The sequence below is a fragment of the Heloderma suspectum genome, chromosome 1 (genome assembly GCF_057233095.1).
Source record: "Heloderma suspectum isolate Gila_16-S chromosome 1, 16-S_ref, whole genome shotgun sequence".
Classification (NCBI taxonomy): Eukaryota; Metazoa; Chordata; class Lepidosauria; order Squamata; family Helodermatidae; genus Heloderma; species Heloderma suspectum.
The window spans coordinates 250,203,119-250,221,003 of NC_139458.1; positions in this window are offsets into that span (position 1 = coordinate 250,203,119).

A 17,885-nucleotide genomic window follows, 5' to 3' on the forward strand; every position below is an offset into this window, starting at 1 on the left:
TATTAGAAAAATGTTCAGTTTAAAAATGCTCACTTTGAATTTTTATATATATAAATACTTTAGTCAATGGGGAATAGTATGCATTTGGGGACATGCTTTAAAAAATGTGCACCTAAATGCACACTTTTCCTGTTTAGATGACGACAACAAAAAGGTCATATTCAGGACCAGGAACGAGGCAGACTGAGCTTTGAGTTGGAACTCGGAGCACTTCAACCAGCTCAAGCTTGATCCTCCCATCCCTACTTTCTGCAGGGGAGAGAATTTTGCCACATGCAAGGAGCAAGGAAAGCTGTAGCCACTGAAATTCTCTCGTCTACTTCTACACAACTATTCAGGAGCACTTAGGATGTAAGAAGAAGGTATTCAGAGAGAGCAAGGCATTTTTGTAGCTAGCTGCTAGAGAGACAAAAATGTGTGTGTGACGGGAGGATCACACTTTCCCGTGACTAGTGCCCTTTACATGGCTTTCCCTCAAGGTCTGTACTGATTATTGACCGATCTTACATGGAATGTTGCCCATTATGTCTCAATTCAGATATTAAGGAGGCCTATTGTTTCTACAACAGAGCCCTATTGTTTTTTAATGTAAAGCCCCCAACCTCATTTTCAAGCAGCTTTTGGACAATATGGGGGAAGGGGAAAGAGCGGAGGAGAGGAAGAAACTCAAGGGAAGAGGCTGATTAGATTCTGGCAAGGAGGACCAAACATCTGCTTTAAACAAAAGACATCTGCATATTTCACATTTATTTTTCATAATTTACAGAAGCAACCTGCCAAAATTTAGCAAGGGAGAATAAGCTAGCACATAATTAGCTAAAGTTTGCTTGCTTTAGAAGTTATTAGCATGAAGCCCAGTAGCTCACCTGGGAGGACATCAAGGCATGGAGATAACTACAGTTTGATTTTGCAAATTCAATTTTCAGTCTGGTGTGCCAGGCCAAAAAGATTCATTGTTGCCATGCATGTAGGGGGATAGGTGGATGGATGTGCCAATTAATGCCATCCAATGAACAATCTACTGTCCCCATGTCAAACACTCTACAGCTGCCTTGCAGGCATTGGCAACGTTGTTTATTAAGGAAGATTTGATTAGACAGAAGGCTTTCTTTGCAGTTACTAAATGAAATGGGGTGCAGTCTAGAAGTCTGATCATAGAAGTTATTGAATCAAATAGGTATGTAAGTGGTATGTGTGCAGATGGCTTTACAAGCGGTAAACAAGGGTTTCCACATGCACCCACCCCATCTCTTTATTATGCACAGAAACCTCAATCTAGAACTGGTGAATGTGCATTTAGAATGCACGATGAGTGATAAAAAGACTCGTGTAGGTGCCTCTTAATGTGGCCTGTCACAAATGTCAAAGGTAAGCAGAACGTTCCAAAGACACTGGAGCAGTAGGAGAGACAAAACCTTATTATAAGAAACAGGCAGGTTTCTTATTTCACTTCTTATACTTATTTATACTTATTTATTTCACTTCTAGATCAGAGTGAACCCAGACTGTTAGAGAGACCTTAACCTAGAAAGGGCAGCGATCAATTTAAATAATCTGGAAATTAAAAACAACAACTTCTTCACCATCTATCTTTCAGGCCCTGGCATTTTTGTCTAATGCAAGCCAGGGCAAATGTTAGAGGACAAGAATACACAGCCCAATGACAGTTTGGAGAGAGATTACAAAACCTCTTGTGTTAGGGGTCTGGGCGTGGCTTTCCACACTGGTAGACAAGAATTCCACAGTATAGAGTTACTGTTAGGCAGCCACCACAGGTTAATCCTCGCCTGAACAGCCTAGTTTGTCCAGCAGTTTGGAGACTTTTTGAGCCCTCATGCCAAGGTCCCTTCCCTTTAGCCCAGCTCTAGGAAAAAAAAGAAATAACAAGAAAGGTGCTTTGGATTCTCTTGTCCAAAGTCCAGAAACACAAAACAATAAAAAACATGTAAAAATGCTAAGAACAGAAGGGGGAACTCTGCAGCCCTACAGTCCTGCAGGCAGTGAAGGTCTTAATGAGAATCTCCCTTTTTAAACAGTACAACCAAATGTCCAGATATAAAAAGAAAATGTATTCGAGGAAAGGGGGAGTGAGAGAAGAACAAGAGAAAGCAATAATCATACATAATTCCAAATAAAATCAATGAAGCCAAATTTAACTTGATGTGCTACTTACTTGACTAGAATGTTGGGTTTCAAAGCATATGCAGAGTTCCTTGTAGAGAGGATGGTCCGAGAAAACAACTTTGGCCTACTGATTAGGTGCTGTTAGGAAGGCACAGATGAGAGCAAAGTCGCACATTTATGGGAATGGAATCTGAGATCACTGGTAGCCAGCCTCTTAGCAGAAACTGACGGTTGTCTTGTCTAATAGTATGAGACCCTCTATTTCTGATATCAGTGAGTTACTTAGTGGCTAGACCCAGCTTCTTAACAACCTTCTACTTGAATGATGGGGTAGAATTTCTAGATGTCATACTACAGAACATCAGGGTTCTGACTCACTCACTTCCTTGCATGTGATGTGATGCACTTTACTTCAGGATAAAACAAAATAAGGGGTAAAGAAAGTTAAACAAATGGGGGGAATGATTAAATGAATAAGCCCTAAGAGTGCAATCATACACATATTTATGCAGAATAGGGGAGGGTCCTCTTTTATTGGCTGTGGGGTTGTGCCCACCCAAACAACAAAGGAAAAATGCTATTAAAGAGCTTCATATTCATAGCCACAACATTAACAGACATTTTTGGATTTCTCATTGCTGTGCTGTGTCTCTTTCAGATTCGAACAGCGGTGGGGGAAAGCGATTAAAGAGGACAGCGATTCTACTAACCAATAACTGTTTTTCTTGTTGCTGCCCTTCTCACAGACTTAAGCAAGGAAGAGGGTGGGAAGAACTGGTAGGGAGAATAAGCACCTTCGTTCTTCCACAATTCCATTCTCTCTTCATCTCAGAGGCTTCATCCAATAACTATCAGTATTGCAGGATGTCCTGCCCTCTTCTTGCTGCTGCCATTGGAAGGCTGGAAAGCCCAGCTAATCACCTGGGCTGCTCAGTTGCTGGCACTTGCCTCCCAGTGTAGAGGTGTTGATATATTTCCAAGACTGAGAGAGGAAAAGGCAGGCATCATGGTGATGCAAGAAGTATTTTGGCAAAGCCTGAACAGCGGGCTAGTCGCCTATTTGGTCTTAATTCTAACGGCACGAAGCTGCTTTTAGAGAGTGTGAGTGGACATGGTTATTGTGCTTTGTGGGGTAGAAGACAGGGCCAGAACCAATGCCTGGCTTCCTTAGGCAGCTGCTATGGCCCAGGTCTCCAAAAGGGGCCACCACTAATACCTGCCCTGACCCCCCCTACTATGCTATGATCTGCACTGGGCATCTGAGTCTAGCTTCCGTTTTATTTTTCCACATATGATTCCCTTCAGTGCCCATTTTAATTCCCTACTATTGGGAGTATTGTGGTGACTTAAAAGGGCAGCTAGCCCCAGAAGTCTAGCACTGCCCGGAGCACTAGTGCTCACCATCCGGTAGGAGAAATTTTTGGTTTTTTTGCATTGCCTCAGTTCCTTGTGGATCTTCTGTCCCCATGCTTTTCAACCTCTTTTCTGAGCCTCAATATATAGTGGCTGTTTATGGTTACTATCTGATGATGAAAGAAGGGCACTCTGCCTATACTCAGAGGTTATGTTTCTGTGATTAGGTCATGGCATGCTAAACAAGTTCCAGTAAACAGCCCTAGTGAATCCTACGTGAATTTAAAACTTTTTCTTGGCTTAAGTAAAAACACAGATGCTAGAGACAGAATCTGATAACTGCTAGTTTTTATCCCCCCCCCCAAATGGGATTCTCAGAGCACTTACCAAGGAATAAGCTGCATTGCAATTAATGGGACTAACTTTTGAGTAGACATGTGTAGGATCATGGTCATAACCATTGTGGTGTAGTGGCTAGAGTGACTGGGAGTCAGGAGATCTGGGTTCTAGTCCCCACTCGGCCATGGAAGCTCACTGGGCGATTTGGGGCCAGTCACAGACTCTCAGCCCAACCTACCTCACAGGGTTGTTGTTGTGAGGATAAAATGGAGAGGAGGAAGATTATGTATGCCACCATGGGTTCCTTTAGGAGGAAAAAAGGTGGAATATAAATGTAATAAATAAATAAATAATAACTTGCTTCTCTGGTCCAGCAAACCTCAATGTAACTTGGGGGCAAGTAAATATTGTACTATTTAGTTCTGTTATTATGATGCTGTTTATTATTTTGGAAAACTGTCTAGACTGGGGGTGAGCAACCTTGATCCCTCCAGGTGTTTTGGCCTACAATTCCTATCATCTCTCACCATTGGCTATGTTGGTTAGGGCTGATGGGAGTTGTAGGTCAAAACATCTGGATGACTACAAGTTGCATACCCCTGGTCTAGATATATATATAATCAAAGAAGGCACAGTTCTTAACTTTTTCAAATGTCATCTTAAGTCTGAAACAGACTGCAGAGAGGGCTAAACACAATGCCATCTCCTAGGGGGGGAAAACTATCCCCCCCTTTTTAAATTCCATCTAGCTTGAGAGAAGCATTTTGTGTAACTCAAAAGCTCCCATACTGCATTGTAGGAATACAAGTTCACCTGAGCTAGACTCAATATCAAGCTTCAGTGGTTCAAAAAAGCCTGCCTCAAAGGAGAGGGAAGCTTTTAAAGTCCCCCAGTTCTTCTATGGTGCAGATAAAATTCTGAGCCAGAAAAGAGTTCCCAGCTGTTGTTTTTATATTGTTGTACTGTAATTTGTATGCCACTTTGATTAAGGCTAACAGAAAAGCACTATAAAAACATCTTGGTAATAAATAAACAGTTGGGTTAGGTCAACACTAGATGCACCTTTCCACTCCCATGATATCTGCAACATTAATAATCAAATAAAATTGTTGTGTTGATATATTGGCCTAATATCTCCCCAACAGAAAACCCCAAACCTTCTATCAGACTATCTTAACATTTACTTGATGCTACTCATATTATTAAATTAACAGTTAGTGCATTTGAACGATGCTCTTGTACCTATAAAGCATTTGCTATTAGAACAGCTTTGAATTAAACACCCTCTACATTGGTATAATTTAATACTCTTGCCAAATGACTAAAACACTCTTGTGAATTAGACAGATAAGAGGGATTGAACATTAAAAGTGTTTATAACAAATATTGCACAAAAGCAAGGCATTGAGTAATTTTGGTGGGGAAAAGTATGCTAGGCTGATCTGTCACCGAAACATTAGAAACGAGATGTGTTTACTATATTTAAAACATCTATCACACACTGGCTCAGTTTAATTTATTATTTGCTTTTCATGGAAATGTGAGTTAAAACGTGTCAGTTATTAGAGAATATAGGGAAGAGAACTAATATGGTTGCATTTGGGTTGCTCCAAACCTGGATTTTCACGTAATACCGGGAGATGGGAGAAAAGAGCCAGGAAACCTTTGTAAGAACTGGTTACCATTTATTAATTTCATGAGTGACAGATATAATCTTAACATTAATTCTTATAGTTCATTTAATGTAATTATAATAATACATAACTATAGATAGCTACTGTTATTAAAGGTTTGTATTTATTTAGCAATTTCATAAAGCATTAATTGTATTTAGCAATGCTAATGGTTATTATTATGTAAGATAAGATCTTCACACAGCACATAGTTAAATTATGGAATTTGCTACCACATAATGTGGTGAACTGGTGATGGCCACCAACTTGGATGACTTTAAAAGGGGATTAGACAAATTCATGAAGGATACTAGTCATGATGGCTACATATTGCTTCCAGTATCAGAAGCACCATGCCTTGAATACCAGTCCCTGGGGAACACCAGTGGGAGGGTGCTACATGTGGGCTTCCCATAGGCATCTGGTTGGCCACTATGGGCACAGAATGCTGGACTAGGTAGCCAGCGGAAGATGTATGGGTGGTGATGTTGAGGACAGTGTACAGGAGAGAACAGAGAGAAATCAGGGAGGAGCTAGAGAGGAGATGGGGGGGAAGAAATGTGAGAATCTAGAGAAAGGGGGCAAGAAAGGTGAGTTTCCAGAGAAGATGGGCAAGAAAAGTGAGAGTTGGGGGCGGGGTGCACTCCCAACATTTTACTCACACACACTGGCACTTTGTGTTGGTGACCAGGACATTTCTTCAAAGTGTCAAATATGCCTGCAAGCCCAAACGGTTTGCCTACCCCTGAGAAAGGCCTACAGTCTGATCTAGCACAGCCATTCTTAGGTTCTTAAGATAATGACACTTGAAAACTGAATGGAAGGAACAACTGCTCCTCAGTTGTTCCTCAAGTCTGTCTGTATCATACATTTTTTCGTATAAATATTTATAAATGTTAAACTATACTTAAACTCGTACTTTTCATAACATTTTTTAAGGGGTGAGGGGACTGGCTTATTATCTCTAAGGACCCAAGAGCTTTCCATTGTACTATCTTCCTTCTGGTTATTCATTTCACAGGATCACCAAAGGTGTGTTTAGCTCCTTTTTTTGTTCAGTTTGAAGGATGGTTACAGTGAATCAGTGCTAGTTCCAGGTTGAAGAGGGGAAGGGGGCCAGGGAGCTCAGACCAGGGGGTGGGGAGGGAGGGGTCCATGTATGGGCATGGCTCACCTCCACCACTGTTCCTGCTGCCCATTCATGTTGCTCTCCCTTTAGGCCTAATCTATACTACCTCCCAGAGGAAGAAGACAAGGCCGTCTCCTCATTTCTTTCAGTGCTTGCTCAATTGGGGAGGGGATGTGAACAGGTAGCAACACCATGGACGAGGAGCAGGGCCAGGAGGCTCCAGAGACTGGGAAAGCCCTCCCCCTTGCAGGGAAGTGGCTCAGCAGGTGCCCAAGGATGCCAACCCCTATAGCTGGCCCTGTGGTGAATTTAACATGGCCCCATCCATGGCTGGCCCAGTATCTCACCAGTACTTAAACAGCTGCACTGGCTCCTGGACTATTTTTAGGTACAATTCAAGGAGCTGGTGCTTACCTTCAGAACCCCGTATAGCTTTTGACTGGGGTACCCAATGGATTGCCAGTCGCCATATCAACCTGCCTATACGTGGAGTTCTGTGGGATCCCTCCTTCTCGCTCCCCCACCGTGAGGCGAGGTGACTGGCAATACAAGACGTGGCTGCTGAAGTGAAGGCCTCCCAGCTATGGACTGATTTCTGCCTGCTGCCTACCCTGTTATCTTCCTGGCATCATGAAAACCCCTTCAGTTTCTCAATATCAGCCTGCTGCCACCACCGAGGAACTGCCCCTCTCTCTGCTGGACACCAGCAGAGGGAGACAGTTGCTCAGCGGTGGCAGTGGTAGCAACAGGATAGGAGCTCAGTGGCGGCAGCAACACAGTGCCCCCTCCCCGCTTGCACCCTGCCACCACCACCTCCAAGCAACCACTTCTCTCTCTACTAGGCACCAGCAAATAGAGAGGCAGAGGCTTGGCGGTGATGGTGGCGGGAACAGGGTTTTTGTTTGTTTCTTTTCACTGATAAATTTGCACCAATTACGGAGGTAATTGGCACAAATTATAAAAGTAATTTGCACAAATTTACCCACAGGAACAACAAAAAACTCCGAGTAAGTTCCTGGATTTCCAGGAAAGGTCCCTGGCTCAGGTTGCAAGCTGAGCCAGGGGTGGTGGGGAAAACTGGGGAGCCCCCAAAGGGCTGGATTCCCCCAAGACGGCCATTACTCTCCCCCTGCTTCAGCACTGCTTACTGTCTGGAAGGTCACTTGATCCATGAACGTGACTTTTCAGGGGACGTTGTTGTGAGGGACTGCCATCAGAAGAGGGCCACAGAAAATCCCCATCGCATAAACACACCTCTGCCCACAGTTCTTTGGATCCAAGCCACGAGGCCAGTTTGCATGATCTGATGAAGGGAAATGAGCCACGGTGGCTTATCTGCTGCTGCTCCCACTTGGAGGCAGGGAGGGAGGGGATCCCCCAAGAGCAGCCACTTCCATTACCATCAGAGGGCATTGCTCAATTTGTGCAAATTCTGGCTGTGATATACTCAATTTGTGCAAATTGTGTGAATTAAGTAAATTGTGGCTGAAATTTGCACAAGTCACACGAATTGCAGCTGTATTGAGTCAGGACAGTTCATGGGTAAGCAAGTCAAAGTTGAGGGGGCCAAGCTGATGAAACCTCAGCAAACTTTGCCTTCTGTATGGATTCCTCTGACATCCCTTGCCTATACTGACTTTTGTTACAGCAGGGATGGGAAGCTATTTTTAGCCTGTGGGCCAAATTACCCTGGCCTGGGACCTTGGGAGCCACATGCCAGTGGTGGGTGGCTTGCGTTCTCGCTCTTTTTACACACAGGCATCATTCACCCAAACACACCCCATGCATGCAGAAACATACACTCATGCAGACACTCCTCCCAGTCCCAGCTCTGCAGCTGGTCCATGCTGAGGCTGGGAAAAGGGCTTAACCCCAATCTGCAGCAGATGGGGGATAAGCCCTTTCCACCTCTCTTAGTGATGGAGGAGGGAAAGGGGGCCTGGCTGGTAGAGGGGCCAAGGCCAGGAGAAGAAGTTTGGTAGCCCAGGTGGGCAGCCCCTGCAGACTGTATACTGGCCACAGGGTGGAGGTTCCCCATGCCTGAGTTACAAGCTGGCTTCATTACAAATATTAAACCACTAACAGGGAATATGCAATCAAACCTTAGTCCCCTGAGAAACTACCCAGCCCATAAGCATGAACTCTGTTCAGGTGTTCAAGGGAACGTGCAAAGGTCTTAAAGTGCACACTGGCCCCACCCCCTGCATCTTTGGGCATGCTGGGCCTGCCCCCTCAGTTCGGACCTTGCTGTGATAAGGGAGGGTCCACAATTGCATGGAGAATTCTACTTGTGCTCAAGCAAATACAAATAGCACTCTTGTTCAGACCTTGTCAGTTCAACACGGCAAGTTCTGAACCAAGGGAGGCAGCATGAGTGGAGATGGGGCAGGGGGAGAGCATGCATTGCCCCATCCCAGTACACACTTTAAGGCCTCTCACATTCTTTTGAATAACTAAGCTGGGCTTTAGCTTCCATAAAGGACTGTGGCATTCTAAATAAAACTCTGAATTCTGTACACGTTTATGAGGTTAAAATGGCCATCTTCGTTTGCTAACTCTCAGAGGTCAGGCCCTATATTGTCTGTATCCTAATAATAAAGCACCTGCTATCTGTTCAGCATTATGCTCCTTTTTAGGCAAGCTACAGACAAAACTCTTCCTTCAACCTATAAATCAAGGCAGCATTCTGAATCCTAATAGATTAAAAAGAAAATCTCTTAGAGGTTACAGAGAGAAGTAGCCCAATGTTTAAACATTTCCACATCTGTTTATTTTATTTTTTTCACTCTGAAGTCATCATGATTTTCAGGCTTCATGTTCAGGTTTTCCACAAATTTCTGGCCAAAATAAAGTTTTACCATTCTCACAACATTTGTGTGTGTGTGATTACTTCTTAACGTGGCCTGTACGGTACTGTACCTACAATAAACCTCAGAGACGGCACTGGTGGTTGAACAATTCAAATCCGACTCCATTTGCAGCTGCTTGTTTTTTTTAAAAAAGCTACTTCTTCCTGCACAAGGCATCATTGTTATGGCAGCAACAGACCCTCCTCCTGTGCCACCCTGGGTAATTTATTTCTACAGAGAACGTGCAAGTCCCAGCAGGGTGGCACAGGAGTGGCACACCAAAGCGCGGAGCAACTCAAGACGCTCTCTTGTCCACATTTTTCTTCTTCTTCTTCACTTCAGCTGTCTTTACTTCTAAGGTCTCTCCCACGGTGATGGACAGAATGTGGGTCACTTAAACTCTTCGATCTGTTCGGAGTGGTGGACAGACATCATTATGTGTCACAAGTGATGAAAGTCACAGCCTGTGACAAGAGCAGCTGCTTGCCCAGCGGGAGGACTAAACGCTCCCTTGCTGACTGCGGCACTTCATTTCACCTGAAGTAAACTTAGCCTTTGTTCCCCAGTTTATGAACTGTTACTAATTTACAGTATCCCAGTGGGGGCGCTATGCTTAAAGCCGTGAACTTATCATGAAAAGGAGAGAAGCAAAGTAAGAGTAAAACCTCTGTGAGAACTGTTTAATCCAGCATGACTCTGCTTATAGAAGTCAGTCCTATAGAACCCTTATTCACTGGGGTTTTCCCATTCGGCATTAACAGCATTAGAAACACACTTCAGAACCTATGGGGCTGAGACATAGTTCACTGGAGTAGTGGCAGACACTTAATTCTGAATTGCTATAGGAACTGTGGGCCAGATTTCCGTAACGGTTTAAATATCTTGACTTTCAAATTATCATCATGCAAAAACGTCATTTAATAAATGGCTTCTTTGAAAGCTTTGGTGCCAAAATAATACTAATTTTAGTGCCTGTATGTATGTATGTATTTTTTTACAGTCTTGAAAATAGAATTGCTGGTTGAACCTAAAATCTCAGAACAGAGGGATGCAGTGACTATTAGACCACAGCAGATTTTTCTAGAGTGACATGAATCCTTCTCTGAATAAGGTGGTTAGCACAGGACATGAAATACAGATAATAAGGGCAGTATGTGCACCTATCCTGAGGTGATAACTTTCTAAACCTGATGGATCTTTGCTTTAAAAGCATGCTTATTAGGGTAAAAACTGAGGCAAAGCAGCTTCAGATGCTGACAAAGGCAGAAAGGGAAAAAGAGGAATCAAGGTGAGAACCTGAGAAGGACCATACGTTGGTTAGATATCTATATCTATTTATGAAACTTTTAAATTATGAATACACAAAATATACAAATAGATCACATATACAAAAATATGTGCTATAAAATATAACATATAATATTATATGAAGAGACATATACTGTATCTTAATCATATATAATTCATATTCCATTTAACTTGAATAACCAATTCACAGAGAATTAAACCAATTTTCTGTATGTGTCCCTCTTATTTATCCCTATAAAATATTGAGAAAAGGGTTAGGAAGGGTGGGGAGAAAGGCAAATTAAATAAATGATTCTATGATGCACATTGCAAAAGCTCTGCAATCATTGATAGCCAAGTTATATTGTTTCATGGAATTAAATATGCAAGGCACCCAAAGTTGTTCAGATTTGTGTGAGTGTGTGTGTGTATGTATATGTATATGTATATGTCTGTATGTAAATTCATATGAGTATATTCTGTTAGCTTGGCCATTAGGGCTGTATACGCCATACTTTTTTGATCCATTCCTTTAAAGAAGGAACACTATTTCGCCTCCATTTGGTAGCTATCGCTTTACCGTTAATAGGCTATAATCCAATTCCAAATGCTCACTTCTTATGACATTCTTAAAATACCCAAGCAGTGTGTTCAGTGTGCTGACAGGTATGGAATACCCAATCATTCTATTTATTTGCTCTATAACTTTCCCCCAGAAAGGGCTGTTTTATTTTTACAAGTCCACCATGTATAAATAAAATCAACTTTACTTCAAACCACATTTACAACAGACGTTACTAACACTGGGGTATATTGCAGCCAATTTTTGCAGTGTCATATACCAACAATATAAGATTTTGTGAAAGTGTCCTTTTAGATTAGCACATGGAGATATTCTGGTCCACTATAGAAAATGCATTTCCATTGATCTCCAAGGGATCTCTGTTCAGTAACATTTTTGCCTGTCTTGTCTTAAAGGAATTTCCTTTATCCTTATCCAGGGTAAAACAAGGCTAAAGCAGCTTCAGATGCTGAAGATTACAGCAGCCTGCTTCATCAAGTGAGGGGGGACAAATCAAGATGAAAACTTGAGGAGGATCATGTTTGGGTTCTAATAAATCTTCCTACTGTCCTGGAGATAAAATTTAAAGTAGTGCTTATAACCTAGGAAGTCATAAACATCTTGGACTTACTATCCCATCACATTCTCCAAAACTGACTGCAGGTGATATTTTGATATTAAAAATATCATTAAGATATTAAATATCTTAATGATATTTTTTGCATTCCGGTATAGATGAAAATACACAAACCCCAGTCCCCACACTGACTGCAAATGGTGCACAAATAATTCACTTGTAGTACTGTATTCAGAAAGTCTAAGTGTATTGGGCATGACCTGTTTACAAATAAGACATATTCAGCATGTTTAAACATATGAGCCAACACATAGTGCTACTTTATCAAGTGAGAAGAAAAAGTATTAAAATGAATTGATAATTAATTTAAGTAAAGTTATGCAACACTTGTCTGACCAGCATGCAGCATCAAAGTCCTAAGAGCTGAACTTTCATATACAATTTGAAAGTTCAAATGGTCCCTCCTTGCAAATGGGAAACCTTGAAAAAATGACTCTAATATGGAGTCAAGACAAAAAATCATACAGCAAATATTAAAACCTCCACATTGATTATACTTTTATATGTCATTATTTTGAGGGAGTCGTTTGGGGTGGCAAATTGATGCCTTTGGAAGTAGCAGTCTCAGTTCTGGGATGGCCAAACTCGCTGGGAGATTCACCTGCTGAGAAGAGATTTGAATGAATGGAAAACAAGGGCCTAGCTATTCATGCTCTCTGAGTTCTTTGGAAAGCTGGCTCCCAGCTATTAATACTTAGTGCTTTTGAAAGTCTGGTGACCTTTCAGAAGAAAAACAAAAACAAATACCTGTACTCAATTTGAGTAAGATACTCATGCACTCATGTGTCTTATCCATTAAAACCATCTGCTCTTCATGGATGCTATTGTAATTCAAGAACTTCTTTTAAAAGATTGTTAACTAAAGATTTACTTTGGAAACACTAAAAAGAAAGGCAACAAGAAAAGAGCAATTACCTCATTACTCTCATGATCTCACTTGTTACTCTCAGTCCGTCTCCATTTTATATAAGCCCCCAAAAGCTGTGCAGAGAACCAAGAGACATCTCGGTGACAGATAAATTGGCAAAATGCAGAAATTATCCTGAAACCACACTACAAATGAGTCATCTGTAATGTGTTCCGTCTCCTCCTCTAGAATTAATTTTGTGTTTGGGGACTTAAAGTACAGATTAACAACCTCATAAATATCACACTACTCAAGGCCAATGCAATTGAAAACACAGAGAGAGACCAAAATAGGATAAAAAACTTTCAGACTGATTTGTGAAATGCTCTGGCTCATTCTCAGGAAATCATCTACTTTGTAAATGTTGCCTTTCCCCCCTCTTTTTCAGGCCATTTTCACACTTGATGTTTAGAATGGCTCTTGCTTCAATCAGGTTTAACAAGAATGCAAAACCTTCATTGGCTGGGATGTTAATTTTTGCAGTACAAATGCCTCTCCACATGACCAGTGATCAGTTGCTAGCACAAGTAGTAACACAGAGGTTCAGACAACTTAAGACACTACAGAAAAATCTAAGTGGGTAATGGTTGCCACTCACTTTGGTTTGGTGGAGGTGTCAAATTTGTATAAACTCAACCAGTCCCATTTACTATTGAATTTTTGTGGTTTCAAACTACTGTGAAAATCTTGTAAATGTTACTATCTCTTTTCCAAAAGTATTCTTTTCATCAAGAGTCAATTTCCCTATGATCACATAATTCTTGCACTGGGAATGCACCTCTAACCCCTCTTCTAAAATATTCATTTTTCTTTCTAAATTTGGCATTTACCATTTATATTTAGCAACCATAAATACTTCTGGATAGCAAAGCAGGATACTTGTTGATATGATATATATTTGCTATATGGTGGGAATATAATGTCATTGACATTGCACTAATTCAGGTAAGTAGGAGCAAACACACACATACGTTAAGAATGTATTCAACTTGTTTCTTTATTTCTATAGTGTTTTCCACTTTTCCCACAGTCTCCAGTATCTATGGACACTCAGCAGAGCATCTCAGATATCCTTGCTTTTAAGAACTGTAGGCATAAATTAGATGCACACATTTGGATGTGCATCAAAGTGCAGAAGCTGTCCATTTGCTTTAGTGCAGGGATGAGCAACTTGTGGTCCTCTAGATATTTTGGCCTATAACTCCCAGCAGCTCTAGCCAGCATAGCCTAAGGTGAGGGAAGATGGGAGTTGTAGGCCAAAACATCTGGAGAGCCACAAGTTCCCCACAGTTGTTTTAGTGAGATGTAGGGATGTACAAGAATTTCATTTCAGTTCGTTAAACATCAGAAGTTGCCCTTTTCATACCCCCAAATGTGAACGTGAACACATTTTTCAGATAAAGCTTGCATTGTGCACTAGCTGCAGTTTCCATGTTGTCCACAAGAGCAGCCCCACATACAGCACACTGCAGTAATCTAAATGGGAAGTTACCACTGCATGAACTGAGGTGGCCAGGTTAGCCCTGTCCAGGAACTAGGGATGGCGGAAAATTCCGCCACGGACTCCAATGAGGCCAGATTCTAAGAATCTGCCCCCCCCCCAGTCCATGGTGGATTGAAAGACTCACCTCCACCACCCAGGGAAATTCGCGCCAGCCGGATCCTACCTGCTGCCATTGGTCCGCTGCCGTCCGCTGCTGCCTGTCTGAGGCCGCAAATGGTGTCTGGTGTAGCAGACGCCATTTGCGTCTCTGCTGTTTGCCATGATAGGCTACATAAAGATTTATGTAGCTTTTCACGGCAAAAAGCTGGGACGCAAATGGTGTCCGCTACACCGGACACCATTTGTGGCCACAGACTGGCCATGGCTGGAAGTCAGGCAGTGGCTGGAGCTGGACAGTGGCTCTGCGGACTCACCGCAGAGCGGAGCTGGCCAGGGAGGATTCTGAGGGGAGGACCAGATTGACTCCCGCTAGGGATGTACGAAACTCACTTACCTTTACCTGGAATGAGCTCCCTAGTGAGGTTCGCCTGGCGCCTACATTGTATTCCTTTCAGAGCCAGGTGAAGACCTTTTTATTTTCCCAGGCATTTTAGCATTTTAGCTTTCTAAATTTTTATCTTTGTTCTTTTAAATCTGTATTTTAAACTCCTGCACTGCTGCTAGGTTTTATTGTGGTTGTATTGTTATATTGTGGTTTTAATGTTCTATATATTTTAAATTGTTTTATTGTGTGTTGTTTGGTTTTAATTTTTGTGAACCGCCCAGAGAGCTTCAGCTATTGGGCGGTATAGAAATGAAATAAATAAATAATAATAAATAAATAAATAATAAATTTTCGCGGATTGATTCGTGATGGGGAGGGAGGTGCTCCATCCCCCCCCCCAGAATCCTCGATGGGGGGGGAGGCGATCTGGTCTTCCCTCCCGGAATCTTGCCCGGCTGGCTCCGCTCTGTGGCAGCTCCGCAGAGCAGCCAGCCAGGGCCATCCACAGCCAGATTTCCGGCCCCAGACGGGCTGGTGCGGACACAAATGGCAGCCGCCATAGCGGCTGCCATTTGCGTCCCTGTGTTAGCCGTGATAGGCTACATAAGTATTTATGTAGCGTATCATGGCTACCCCCCCAAAAAAAGCAGCGTACGCAAATGGCGGCTCTGGCAGCCGCCATTTGCGTTCCCTATTTTTCGCCGTTCTAGCCTACGTAAATATTTACATAGGCTAGAACGGCGAAAAATAGGGAAAGCAAATGTGGCCGCCATAGCCGCCGCCATTTGAGTACGCCGTTTTGTTTTGTTTTTTGATTGGCTTGGTGTGATAGGCTACATAAATACTTACGTAGCCTATCACGGCAAAGACCAGGATGACAATGGCGGTCGTGGCAGCCGGTTGAAAGACCAGCTGCCACCACCGGAGCCACCGCCAGAGCTGCCGCCCAGAACATCCGCCCCAGGTGAGCTTCATCCCGGGGGGAATCCATGGGGTGGGGTGGGGTGGGGCAGGCCGTTCCACCACAGATTTCGGGAGGCAAAATGCCAGTGCATTCAGCCTCACTGAAATCCGTGGCGGAATTCTCCGCCATCCCTACCTCCTGCCCCGCAGACCCATGGGCAGACGAGGGTGAGTACAATCGTACAACCCTACCAGGAAGAGTCATAGCTGGCAGCAGGGGTAAGCCAATTGATGATGGCCAAAAGCACTTCAAGCCACTGAGACTATCTGAGCCTTTAATGACAATAATGAATCTAGGAATACTCCCAAGTTATGGACCTGCTCCATCAGGGGGGATTCAACCCCATCCAGAGTAAGTTGCATATCCAATTCCTGGACCTGGAAAATGTTTGTTGGGATTCAGTTTCAGTTTATTAGCCTTCATCCAACCCAATACACCAGGGGTGGGCAACTTTGACAGGTCTGGGGACCACTGTCCATCCCTGGACCCCCTGCCCTCCACATAGGGGCCGCACTCCTGCCATGGCCACCACTAGGGATGTACGAAAGTCACTTACCTTTCTGCGGATTATGTTGATGGTAGGGGGGGAGGCATTCCATCTCTCCCCCCAGAATCCTTGACCAGGGGGAGGCGATCCGTTCTTCCCCCCTGGAATCCTCCATGACCGGCTGTGGTCCACGGCAGCTCCATGGAGCAGCCGGCCAGGCCCAGCCCAGCCCAGAGCTGTCCACAGCTGGATTTCTGGCTGCGGAGGGATCTGGGGAAAACAAAAACAAAAAACCTGCATACGCAAATGGTGGCGGCTATGGCCGCCGCCATTTGCGTTCCTTATTTTTGACCGTCTTAATCTACGTAAATCTTTACGTAGACTATGATGGCGAAAATAAAGGGGAATGCAAATAGCGTAGCGGGCACTATTTGCGTCCCTTTTTGATTCACCGTTTTAGTCTACGTAAATCTTTACGAAGGCTAAAACGACGAATCAAAAAGGGATGCAAATAGCGCCCGCTACGCTATTTGCATTCCCCTTTATTTTGACCATCATAGTCTACATAAAGATTTACGTAGATTAAAATGGCCAAAAATAAGGAACGCAAATGGCGGCAGCCGTAGCTGCCGCCATTTGCATACGCGGTTTTTTTTTTAACCCAGCCATGATAGGCTCCGTAAAAAAAACCAAAACGATGTGATATAAATCTTTATGTTTTATATCACGTTGTTTTGGGTTTTTTTACAAGACAAATGGTGGCAGTGGCAGCTGGTCGGAAGACCAGCCGCTGTGGCCGCCACCACCGCTGGAGCCGCCGCCAGAGCCGCCACCGCCCGGAAGATCCGCCCCAGGTAAGTCTCATCCCGAGGGGGATCCGCCGGGAGGCAGGGGGTGGCAGGCCGTTCCGCCACAGATTTCAGGGGGCTGAATGCACTGGCATTCGGCTTCACTGAGATCCATGGCGGAATTTTCTGACATCCCTAGCCACCACTCATTTTTAAGCTAAATTTGTCCCTTTTCAGCTTCAGTCATGGTTTGCTGCTGAATTTAGGGATGGCGGAGAATTTCTCCACGAATCTCTGGGAGGCCAAATGCCAACGCATTCGGCCCCCCGAAATTGGTGGTGAAATTCTCCGCTGGCCCCCCGCCCCCCCAGGGATGGGACTTACCTCGTGCGAATGTCCCTCTCGGCAGTGGGTCCTGGCGGCATTTTGGCGGCGTTTCAGTGGGGGCGGCGGCAGCAGCTGGTCTTCTGACCAGCTGCCGCTGCCGCCATTGCAAAATAAAAAAGGAAAGGGAAAAAAAAACACACCCGTGATAGGCTACGTAACGATTTACGTAGCCTATCACGGCTAGATTTCCAAAGTCAGCCGTGATAGGCTACGTAAATCGTCACGTAGCCTATCACAGGTGACTTTGGGGGAAAAAAAGTGCGTATGCAAATGGCGGCGCCCACGGGGCGCCGCCATTTGCGTTCCTTAGTTTGGCACATCTAGTCTACGTAAAGATTTACGTAGACTACGGCGAAAATAAGGGCAACGCAAATATCATCCCAATCATCCGCGTAGCCAAACTTCCACGAC